The 12,456-nt window shown below is 36.8% G+C and overlaps 1 protein-coding gene across 1 annotated transcript in view; it reads right to left on the bottom strand.

Annotated features, from left to right (window-relative positions):
• GLIS3 (GLIS family zinc finger 3) overlaps positions 1-12,456 on the bottom strand; it is a 175,989-nt gene that overhangs the window by 53,759 nt on the left and 109,774 nt on the right. The gene's annotated exons all lie outside the window — the stretch shown is intronic.

The raw sequence follows: 12,456 nt of genomic DNA, 5'->3' as shown, positions 1-12,456 counted from the left end.
GACCTGGGGGTGTTGGTCGACAGCCGGCTGAACATGAGCCGACAGTGTGCCCAGGCGGCCAAGAAGGCCAACGGCATCCTGGCCTGTATCAGAAATAGTGTGGCCAGCAGGAGCAGGGAAGTGATAGTGCCCCTGTACTCAGCACTGGTGCGGCCGCCCCTCGAATACTGTGTTCAGTTTTGGGCCCCTCACTACAAGAAGGATGTTGAGATGTTGGAACGTGTCCAGAGAAGGGCAACGAGGCTGGTGAGGGGTCTGGAGAACAAGCCTTATGAGGAGCGGCTGAGGGAGCTGGGGTTGTTAAGCCTGGAGAAAAGGAGGCTGAGGGGAGACCTCATTGCTCTCTACAACTACCTGAAAGGAGGTTGTAGCAAGGTGGGTGTTGGTCTCTTCTCCCAAGTAACTGGCGAAAGGACGAGAGGAAATGGCCTCAAGTTGCGCCAGGGGAGGTTTAGATTGGATGTGAGGAAAAATTTCTTTACTGAAAGAGTGGTTAAACATTGGAAGAGGCTGCCCAGGGAAGTGGTTGAGTCACCATCCTTGGAAGTATTTAAAAGATGGGTAGATGAGGCGCTTAGGGACATGGTTTAGTGGGCATGGTGGTGTTGGGTTGATGGTTGGACTCGATGATCTTGGAGGTCTCTTCCAACCTTAATGATTCTATGATTCTATTCTGTGATCTGGGAAACACAGGCCCAGCTGACTCTCCCAATAGCACACAGAAAGCAAAATGGTCACTGTGGGGTTCCCAAGTCCTGCACTATCTTATCATATGAACCCTTATCTCAGCTCTGGGCTTGTTTGGATATTAGCAACTGAGCCGAACACGGGCATCTCTCAGTACCAACCCAACCTACAGAGCAACAACAAAATCATGCAGGGAAATGTCCATCTGCTCTGCCTTGCTGATGGTGATGTAAAAAGTAAAATGATTTTTTAAATACTTATTTACCTTTCTGCCATGAGTAAATGTATGAGGTACTAAAAATAATGGGACCCCAGCAAAATAGGATTTAATCCCTACAGGTAACCAATAATCATGTGGCACACTGCTTCTTCACCCAATCAAGTACTGCATCTGCAGAGAAACCTATGTTTACATGAGCAGAAAACCAGTTCTTCATCTATCATGTTCCCATAGTATACTTCAACCTAAGGGAAACTAAAACCCATCAGTTGTATTTGACATGAGCATTTTTCTGTACACTTTATTTCAAATAGACTTGAATATTTATGAATATTAGTTAGAAGTATAGGCTTTTTTAATTCTATCAGTCAAGATCAATTAATCCCATTAGTTTCAGCTGCTGCATATTCCACTGCACAACATCTAAAGCATCTGCTGCATAACATGCTAGTTTGCAGTTCTTGCATACTTGCAAAAATAATAATGCATTAACAGAGATGTCAGGCATTTCTAATGCTAACACAAAATTTTCCACCATTTCTCTTCCTATTCATTTTACTCACTTGAAAAGAAATGGGCCATTTTTCACTGATGTCAGAATAACACAAATAAATTTTATAACATATTATTCAGTGCATGTATGTTTACAAAAGCACAGGTAGGAAAACACTGACATCATTCTGATCATAATTAGCATGCCTTTCTTACAAATCTGTAAGACCCTCAAAAAAGAGAAAAAACAGGATATAAAATTTTCATCACTTAATTTTAAGCACTTCAGTTTTTAGGATTAATGCAAGAGAGAGTTACAACTTCAAATAATATAGTGCAGGGAGAAAATACAGAAAAAAAAAGTTTCGGCCTCCCCAGACAAACTGGGGAGGTGAATTTCTGTGCAGCACTCCCTAAAAGTTTTTGTTTAGTTTTAGCAACAGAAGGAAAAATAGACTGAATGTTGCCCAGGAAAACACATGATATAGGAGAAAATACACATTACCTATAAAATGGCAATATTAAAATTAAGCTTAAGAAATTAAAGCTTGAGAAAGGGGATGAACCACCCCTCACTATATCATAACTGCAATTTTATTTTTCACACACATCAATTTCAGGAAATTTCTCAACCCATGAAGCTTTTTATTTCTATCCCATCCCTTTATCCAAAGCAAACCTACAGTGCTTTTCAGATTATCCAATTTTGATCGCTAAACATGAATTTATGTTTGTACAGATAGTGTTGCCTTTATGTTTATGAACATTTAGTATGCAAGCAAAACATTGTTGCAAGTGTAAAAATATTTTTACTTTTAGGGAACTATTATTAAAAAATATTCCAGGGGGGGGAAAAAAATTTAGACAGATATCTCTTATAATTGCCTGGATAAAAAATACCACATTTTTTTAGGAAAAAGTAAAGAGTGGAGAAAGCATAGAAAACATGAGAACAAAAAGACTGATATAACAAATGGCCTTCGAAAAGCAAAATAATTCAAGATCAGCTTTGTTAAAACAACTAAGAAGTCTACTGACTAGCCCATCTTATGTAGACAAGTTATTATTTCTTACTAAATTCGTAAAAGAACAACCATCCATTCTAATGACAGTAACTAAGCTGTACATAAGTATGAAATAAATTGTAGTATCTCAAGTGACCTTCAATTTCATAGGGTGAAACTCAGCCCAGTGAACACATTCTAAAAGCAGGCCCTCTGTTTTTTTTATTTCACAAGTTATTAAATTTTGAAACTTCAAGCATGCAAACAAAATTAAACATGTGTAAATAATTGTTTATAAGATTGTAAAATTAGCATTGAATTTAACTGGGCAAAAATGTTTAACTGAGCAGAACTGGGGACTGTTATCTTACAAATTTAAAAATTGTGATTTTTGAAGACTCCTGCATTGCTGATCATAACTTGGAAGCAGAGAAGATAGTCTGAAGTTCTCTCTCCCCTCCACAGCCCTAAATTACTGTGTGTTGTATTCACAAGGCTATACGTAACTGTGTATTGCAGAAAAGGTCATTCTAGCAAAACACAGAAACTACAAGCCTGTACTATTAGAAAGACCATCTTTACACAACAGTTAATGAATGTTTACTCTAAAACCCAGGCTTTTTGAAGCCTTGGGAATCTCTGATGCTTAAGGTAAAAGGAATGAAAAGACACTTCTCCTCTTTCCAACAACACAGAACATACATTCTTTCCTGATAACCAGATTTCAATGAAAGTATTCCAGAGACAACACAATTACCTAAGGGGGAAAAAAGTCAGGTAGATGGTAGTTGTATTTTGAAATGGAACTCTTTGTAGTTTTTAAGTTACTAACTGTGGTAGAAGAGGAGGATGTAACACCTTTATTACAATTAGTCGCTTAAGTAGATGGCATGCATTTTGCATTCTGAAGCTGTTTAACACTCCTAAACATACTCCTGATTAAACCAGATTTTTTGGAAGTATTATGTGGAATTAATTGTGTAATGTTTTCCTAAACTGCAATACAGAAATCATAGTTACTGAGCTTTTGTTTTTACTGTTGCATGCAAACTGAAAGTGTTAAGTAACTCATAAAGACAATTTCCTCTCTGTACTTCCTAAACTTGGGAGTTCTTTTTAAAACACACTCATTAGAATGTCCATATCCATGTTTACTTTATCTTTTTGTAAGTCTAATTGTCAAAAGCAAGAAACAATATATTTACAGTGAAAGGTAAAGCATGTCAATAAAAAGCAAAAGCAGTGCTGCGACTTTAAAACACTCGTGTTCTCATGAGTGTGCTGTTAATGTTTGTATACACGGAGATGGTGTTCAGTGTGCTGGGCAACCATCCTGTAAAATTACAATATAATTACATAGATATATATAAAATAATCTGTGCAGCATGTAAAGTCCTGCTGGATGCACCATGCACTTCCGAGCCCTGTCTGAAATCAAACAGCAACCTTCATTATGAAATACATTTAGACCCTTACACTGTAGGAACAGCATGGTAATACCTGTGTGAATACTTTAATGTTAGAAGCAGATATTCAGTGGCCAAGTGTTTAAGAAATTAGTCAGTCTTCACTGTAAAAGGAACTGCTCTGATTTCCTCAGTTGATCACCAGTGTAACAAAGACTGAAGACCTTGCTCTGGCAAACACCATCTGTCTGAGATCTGATCCATTCACAGAAAAGTATCTAGTCTCGATTTTAAAAGTCAATGACAGACAGCCCAGCTCCCTCTTAATCCAACTATCCCCTAATATTATCTGCTATTAAAAATCTTCACTTTTTCCTATCTGAATTTGTTTTGCTTCAGCATCCAAACAGTGTATTTCCTTTTGTCTTTTTCTGCTATATTAACGTGGTAAGTCATGTAAAAGATAACTTCTGATTCTAGGTATTTTCTGTTATCAAGTCACTTAACTTTCTCCCAAATAATTTATATATATAAAAACTATTTGCTTTCTCACTATAAACAATGCTTTCTCAGACCTACTTTGACATTGGTTCTAAAACCAAAACAAATAAAATTAAATCCTTTTAGAAATATTTACACCTGAGCAGTATTTGATTTTACAGTAATGTTTAATCCAATGTACAACATAATGTTACTGTCCTATTCTGATACTCTCATGTTTAGGCTTTTAATATCTTTTTTTGTTTGAATCAGTTATACACAGTGATCCTCAAATATTTTTCAGCATCACGGCATTTGGGGGAGGATCATCTTTTATTTTTTAAATGTGAAGGATAAGCATTTCCCTAGTCTGTTGCCATGTGTGGGGAAATACTTATGGGATATTATAATGAATACATTTCATTACATGTTCCCAATCTGGTCGCTCTACAAGGTTACAGGGAGAGGGGTGGTTTTCCTTTTTAAATTTGCCTTTGCTAAACATCAGCTTTCCTATAACCATAAAATTGCAACAGCTGGCTTTCTCTGTATCAAGAGCTAGCCAGTGTCCACACAAAGTCTCAATAACAAACTGAGTTTCACTCAGATACTTCAGTGACAGAATACATTTTGTTCTTCCATAAAACTGAATACACGCCTCAGGCAAGAAGCAGAAGAGACTGAGGCGCCCCCCAAAAAGCTGCGATACAGGGAAATGATTGGATCAGATACATCCAAATGATCTCAGAAAGTTAGCTGTGACATATGCTTGACGGAAAGGTGAAGAACTGTCCAAATCTCTGCCACACTGACTTGGGATGAAATTAACCCAACCCTATGTACACACCCAACTGTACATTCCTATATAGTTGCAGAATACCATTTTGTGTGGCTTAGTAACCTGTTCAGCCATGGTGAACCTTTGATGATGCAAAAAGAGAAGAAAAAAGTGCACCCAGAAACTAAGATACGTATCAGAGGGGAGAAATTCCTCCCTGATTTTACAAGGTTAACAAGAAGCTTCACCCTAGCAAATGTGCTTTCCATGAAAAAGTATCGAAATAATCAACATCTCTACCTTCCATGCCTCTTCTTCATTAAGCACAGCAGATGCTACTTCTGCTCCAAGGACACATGGCATTGTAACAGTGTGGGACTGGGCCTTCGCCACTACATCCACACAGGTAGGAAAACCAGCAGTTTCACAGATGTACAGTTCAGATCAGACCTAGCTCTTCCTTTGCCAGCTAACCCATGGCTAACCCACATTAATCAATGACTGACTGCACATGGCCACATAGATGCATACTCTAAAAACTCTTCACACAATACGGTTTTGGTTTTCCATTAATAATTTCTGTGGTCCCCTTCTGGGATACGAAATACAGGATCAATATTTCAGTAGTAGTCTTACCAGTGCTAGGCATTCAAGTAACATGACTCTTCTGAATCAAACACTCTTTTTCACTCATTCAAGGGTTGTGTTAGCCTTATTTAAGTCATAGCATTCTACAGAGTGTTTTCATTGCAGTTGGTAATATTAAATTCCCACTCAGACTCACCTCTTGCTAGGCAGAATTTCTCATCTTGTAAGTGTAAGCTATATGTCTTCTTTCCTGCTTGTATTGCTTTGCATTCGACTGTTTTACAGTGCACCTTTTTATAATGCAATAATTCAGCAAAGTCAATCAGATCATCTGTAACAGTGTGATATCCTCAGTATTAGTAGTCCCTGTTAAATGTACAAAGTTTACCTACTTAGCACCACTATTTTGAGAACAAGTGAAGCACTCTCTATCTAATATGTGCCCTACTAATGGAATTTAATACAAAAAACTTAAAATCATAGAATCATTTAGGTTGGAAAAAACCCTTAAGATCATCGAGTCCAACCGTTAATGTACCACTGCCAAGTCCACCACTAAACCATGTCCCTAAGCACCACATCTACATGTCTTTTAAATACCTCCAGGGATGGTGACTCAACCCCTTCCCTGGGCAGCCTCTTCCAATGCTTGACAACACTTTCGGTGAAGAAATCTTTCCTAATATCCAATCTAAACCTCCCCTGGTGCAACTTAAGGCCATTTTCTCTTGTCCTGTCACTTGCCACTTGGGAGAAGAGACCAACACCAACCTTCCTACAACCCCCTTTCAGGTAGTTGTAGAGATCTCCCTCCACATAAGGTTCAAAAACGTCATGTGGTTCAAACCCAATTATAGTGTATACCGTCTTTTTCAAAAAGAGAGCCGCCGGCATTACACCAGCAGTATTTTATATTCCATTCCACAATGATCCCCATCAGCACTGGTACAAAATTCAGTACAAGACCTCCTTTGGAAACAGTATTACCTGCTTATGATTCCACATGCGAATTGCATTTAAGAGCTATTCATTCATAAATTATTAACTAATAATATTGGACTATTTTTAAATATTCTGTGCTTATAATTTACAACTTTAATTTTTTTTAGTAAAATATCAATACAGAAACATAGCATTAGTTTTCTACTTTTTCCTTCTTCCATCCCAGACTGTAAAAGTAACAGCTTGATAATGCATGCTCCCTCGAAGAGCTGATGGATATGGGAGAAGAAAATTAAACAAGTGGGACTCTACAAAGGCGAAGAAGGACTCCAAGATGTTTCATGTAGCCTTCTGAGTCTTTGGAAACAGAGTGAGATAACTTGATACAACATGTGCTGAAAGATTCAAACTGGTATGAGTCTGCCTGCTTGAAGACAGTATAAAATGTTGCCTCTGCCTCACGTAGATGTACTGTCTGGACGTTGACCTGATCCCATTCACAACTGCAAGTTACTGTCTGAGATTGCTTTGACAAGCTGCTTGACTTGCTTACTTCAGTAATATTCGTAAGCTGACCGTAAGCATGACAAATAAAAGTTTTAAATCCTAGACTTTGGAGAAAGCTATCTGAATGAAAATATAAGCCATTTCTGAATTTTAGGGAAAGCTGTCATACATGAATGCATATACACAAATGGAGGGAATGGTATCTCTAAAAACTATAAAGGAAAATATAAATCCAGAGTAGCATATACATAAGGCCCCAAACCAAATCTTTGAATTGTTCAATAGTCATGTAGTATTTTAGAAAGATTTATTAGCAGATAAAGAGCAAATTAATTATTTAACAATGTTTTATGTCTATCTGTCAATTAATTTTGAATGCTCTGATATGCTGACCAGGTAGGTTCTTCTGTGTCAGCACCAAGGCAGGTGGTATGACAAGGACAAAGTATCTTTCCCCAGCTTTGCATTTATCACACAAACAGAAGTAAAAGCTCTCCTTTATATGGCTTTCAAACAAGAACGATGCATTTCAAGCATTAATTAATAGCCTTTTAAAAAGCATTTCTCTTCCTCAACAGCATTAGCAGGGTGCTGCTCTGCAAGAGATGTAAGGGCTTTCAAAAAATTGAGAGTAAGACCTCACATGAAAACCTTTTAAATAGCTTTCTATTCCCCCAGACTCTCCTGCCTGGCAATCTTGTGAACACCACATAATTAGTGTCAGACATCATTCAAACTGCTGACATCAGGTGCTCACCAACCAGGAGGCTGCATGACACAGCTGAGATTTAAAAGCCCAGGTTCATTTCATGTAAAATAATTGCTGTGCTTTTAACCCTTAAAGTGTTTAAATGAGGAAAAATGTAGTATTCAGAGCAGCATTTCATTATAGTGCAACCATTTCTATCTGAACAGAATACATTTTGTGACATGGTGACGGAATGCTTTAGTGGATGCACAGCACTTATTAAGGTTATATCTTCCTGACAGCTATGCAAAGGCTGGGATTTATTTTCGGCTTTTATAGTTAAGCTTATGAAATGATACAATGTCTTGGAATTCTTTGCTCCAGTAAATAATGACAGACTATGTTTATATATGTTGCATATGATTACAGTAGATGCTTGTTCGCCTAAGCATTCAATGACACTTTGGTCCAAAGTTTATTGAAGTCAATAGGTAATTACTCTCTTTTTTTCCTCTTAAAAAAAGAAGGTTCCCTCCACTGCAATATCCTCACGTCAGGTATTTCTGGTAGATTCCATTAAAATTTTACGATCCAGCACTGCGTAAGTATAAATGCAAACAAAAGATAATTACAGACCATGACAAAGCCTGAAGTAAATTGTTATTAATCTTCTTTGTACTTCCTACTTTAAGCTAAAAGGCTTATTATAAATAGATGCACAAGAAAGTTCATAATCATGAGTCAGCTGTAAGACTTCTAGGACTAGTCAGTGCTTATGGCTATAAGGCTCATATTTTAAGAGCTTTTGACTAAGGAGTACATAATGCTTTTTGTGTGTGTGTGTGTGGATAGAACAAGATTAATAAACTATATCCTAATCTGATTTGTTTTCCAATACATCCATCTCTTTGGGTATATTTTAAGTAAGAAGAGCTACTTACTGCTGCTATAACTGAAAAATGCAATGAAATCAATGGGGAAAAAAACCCAGATATTAATGCAGAGCAAAAAGTTACACATTGGTTAACATATGGGAAATTGAATTGGGCTACTTTTTCAGACAGACACAAGCGAGGCTGGCCTATTGCATTCTCTTTGAACAAAATATCACTTTATCACTCACACTGTACACACTTGGCTGAGTATTTCCATATGTAGACAGATTACTTGAGTTTATCAATAAAATTTAATTTTGATCTCCTTTCCAAGGAGATCAGTATTCACAGAGAACACTCTGGTGTTGGTTCTGACAGGACGAACAGGAACAGTGGATTAAGGATGACACCAAATTGCAGTAAAGGTGGAAGAGGAAAACAGGTAAGGAACTGTCGCCACCCACAACAGTTTTTTATTGTGAGAGCTCTCTTTACAGATGGCTCTTTTTATTTATGTGTTCTTGATAAATGTAGCGTGCTCGTTTCTCCTTTTCATTTCAATAATCTGGAGATCTTACGTCTCACATTCTAGACATCTGCACCACACCATATACTCTTACTTTCTAGGTAACACCTAGAAAAAAAACACAAATACCTCAGCTGAAATGAAGTACAGTCCACTGAATGTTATTTATCCCCTGAAATAATGGTGTCAAGAGATTAATTCACCATGGAAATGTCTCTTGATTTCATTAGTTTTGGTAAGCATGGCCATTTCAGCCTTGGAAGCTATTTCTGTTGCTGTAGAGAAGGTAAATATTATGACAAGTCCCTTCAAAAGAAAACTATGTCTGAACACATCAGCTGTTACTGATTCAAAAACCGTATGGTACAGAAACCATTAGAGGAAGAATGAACAATTTGGGAATTCTTTCGCTGCTACCTTTTGGAAGACAGTGCTCCTGATATTCTGTTTTTTCTCCTTCCTCCTTGCCTTTTCTAAAAGGTTGTCTTTGATCCTCTTGTAACTGAGGTCACCATCTGTATTCATGCAGCTTTCTCTACTATAAAGTTGACACAGTTCTAGAATTGTTCACTGTTAAAGCAGCTACTATTATTGCTAAACGCCAGAAAAGTAATCTAGATTTGAATACTTCTTCCTTCTAGTGAACTTGCAAGAACTAAATAACCTTTCATGAAGTAAAAAACCCAGCTATTTCCTTGCAGGTATTTTAAAAAATATATGCAGGAACACTATCTTCCCCTCCAATACAAATTCAAACATGTAGCTACATCTCATTTCTGTAGTTCAGATCTCTACAGGTTCTCATGCCAGAGATATGCCATAAATTGAGCCCATAGGCTTTCAAACATGGAGATTTTGGAGTGTAAACCACATTCTCACTGGGAAGATTCTGTTGTTTTAGAGCATTTTGCTCTTTGTGAATTTCACAAATTTAGATCTTTATTATGCTAGGGGAAAAAAGGAATAAAAGATCAGGCAACCTCTGACACCATAGCCCAAATGGGAAAGAAACTTAAGTCTAGAGGGTTCTTCCTCTCCAAACTCCATGTCCAAATTCAGATTATTCATGATTCATTCTATTTTCTATAGATAGAATAGAAATATCTATACATAGAAATAGGAATATTCCATTCTGTTCTATCCCACCCCATCCTCTCCTCTCCTCTCCTCTCCTCTGATTCTTTTCCCCTCCCCTCCCCTCCCCTCCCCTCCCCTCCCCTCCCCTCTCCTCTTCTCCCCTCCCCTCCCCTCCCCTCCCCTCTATATACATGCGAACCGTGACTGAAAAATTCAAACATGCAAGCTGTTCTACAAATACTATGGAAGTATTTCTTCTTACAGTTATTTGAAAATATATCACTTGATTGCCATTTTTCACAGATACCACGATATTAGAGATAGGAAAGCACTAAGATGATCCTCTAGACTAGAGCATTGGTAAACTCTCACACTTCTGGTACATAGCTCACAGCTGACACTGTAAAACTTCTAGCACAGCTTTTTACAGACCTGGGTATGAGGTTCTTTCTACCCCCAGCATACGTACACAAGGCCAGCTGCTATCTGGCATAGGCTCTCTTAGTAAATGCCATTTATTATTTACAGGGCCAAAATTCATTTTTCTTACAGATTTTTTTTTAATTGAAAAAATCCATATATATCACTGCCAAGAGCAAAATAGGCAGTGAGAGATCCATATGATCTTTCATGAGCACAGCACTTGGCTAGAGAAAATATGCTAGAATACAGTAGAACATGTCCATAAACACTAATTTTGTGTCCAAAGGAATTATGTACTTAAGTTATCCTGGAAAAAAAAGTTTGAATGGCTCCAATTTTGACAAACTAACACTGATGTTAATTAAAGGGCCTGATTAAAGAGGTTTTATTAAAGCAAAAGCATAAGGCATAATTTAATTGGTTGCTTGTTTACGTAAAGTGCTGTTCAACTTAAAGTGCCTGAGACAGAAAAGCAAATGCATACAGGAAGAGGCATCATTACGAGAAAGAAATATGCTTTACCAAACCTTGATTTGCATTTAGAAGTTCAAGGTTCACTGGAAAAATGCACCAAACAATATACTGAAAATGGCAACTGTCTTAATTTTAATACAATATTTACATACCAGTTGCACTTTTTTTTCCCTGCCAAATTGGCTCAATCATATGTAACTTCTTGAATAAAGACAATTTTAATTTACGCATATAAACAGAATATTTTATTGTTAAAATAACAGAGGATTAAACTGTGTTACTGTTCCAATTTGTAATGGTGTGAGGAGTACCTTTTTCTGAGTAAACTGTCTCATAGGAATACACAGAAGCATACTGTTTGATTTCAAGAACCAAAACGCCTTAGATTCTCCATTATACAACCACCACCTCATCAGGGGACAGAATTTTTTGCAAATTTCATATGACAGAATTTATTTGACGTTTTTCCATCTGGGAGGTAATGTTTTTTAATGTCTCTTGTTGAATTAATAAGTTCAAGCCACTCAATCCATGGTGTATTCATGGCCCACTCAGATCATAATGTAGGAAGGACTGTTTCTGTTACACTCTGGCAGAACCAAGAAATATTCAAAAAGACAGAAAAACCTTTTGGATAATAGTTCTTTTTATTTTTTTCTCTATATTATTAACAATTTATAAAAGCATGTCTGAACCAACCAATCTCACTCAACTGGCAAAGAAACAATAAGAAAATTAGAATCATGCCACAAGTCTATTAAAACATTAAGGCTAAAAATAGGATTCTTTTCATTTTAAATTCTGTATTTTGACAAAAAGAATATTATTTTCTTCTATGTTTAAAGAAAATATATTATCATAGCATTAAGTCCAAAGAACAGGCTTCCCAACCTTCTTCAGCTAGTTTCTTCAGAAGGATGAGGGAAACTTGAAAACATAGATCTTTTTCACTGGATACAAGTTCTCTGCTTTTGTTAGAGCATTTAATTATTTTTATTCATTAATTCAGATGTTTCACTATGAAATAGAAAAAGGAATTTAGCTGCAATGTCAGAACCACAATGCTGTTTTAAGGAAAAGTCTATCACTATGCAGTTGTAACATTTCATTTCATACAAGATAGTGCTTTTGCACAGGTAAAGGGAGGGGGCTAGAGGAAAGAGCTTTCCTTTAAAACGATCTGTTCACATACACAATTTTTTTTTCCCAAAAAGATTGATTGCTGAATCATAAAACAGAAGAAATTACAACTGTATTGTCAAAAGTACTCTTTTTAAATTGAGAATGGC

This window comes from Pygoscelis adeliae, unplaced genomic scaffold, assembly GCF_000699105.1.
Source record: "Pygoscelis adeliae isolate BGI_AS28 unplaced genomic scaffold, ASM69910v1 Scaffold26, whole genome shotgun sequence".
Classification (NCBI taxonomy): Eukaryota; Metazoa; Chordata; class Aves; order Sphenisciformes; family Spheniscidae; genus Pygoscelis; species Pygoscelis adeliae.
The sequence above is the reverse complement of the archived record's forward strand: the minus strand, read 5'-3'. Positions and strand labels throughout refer to the sequence as shown.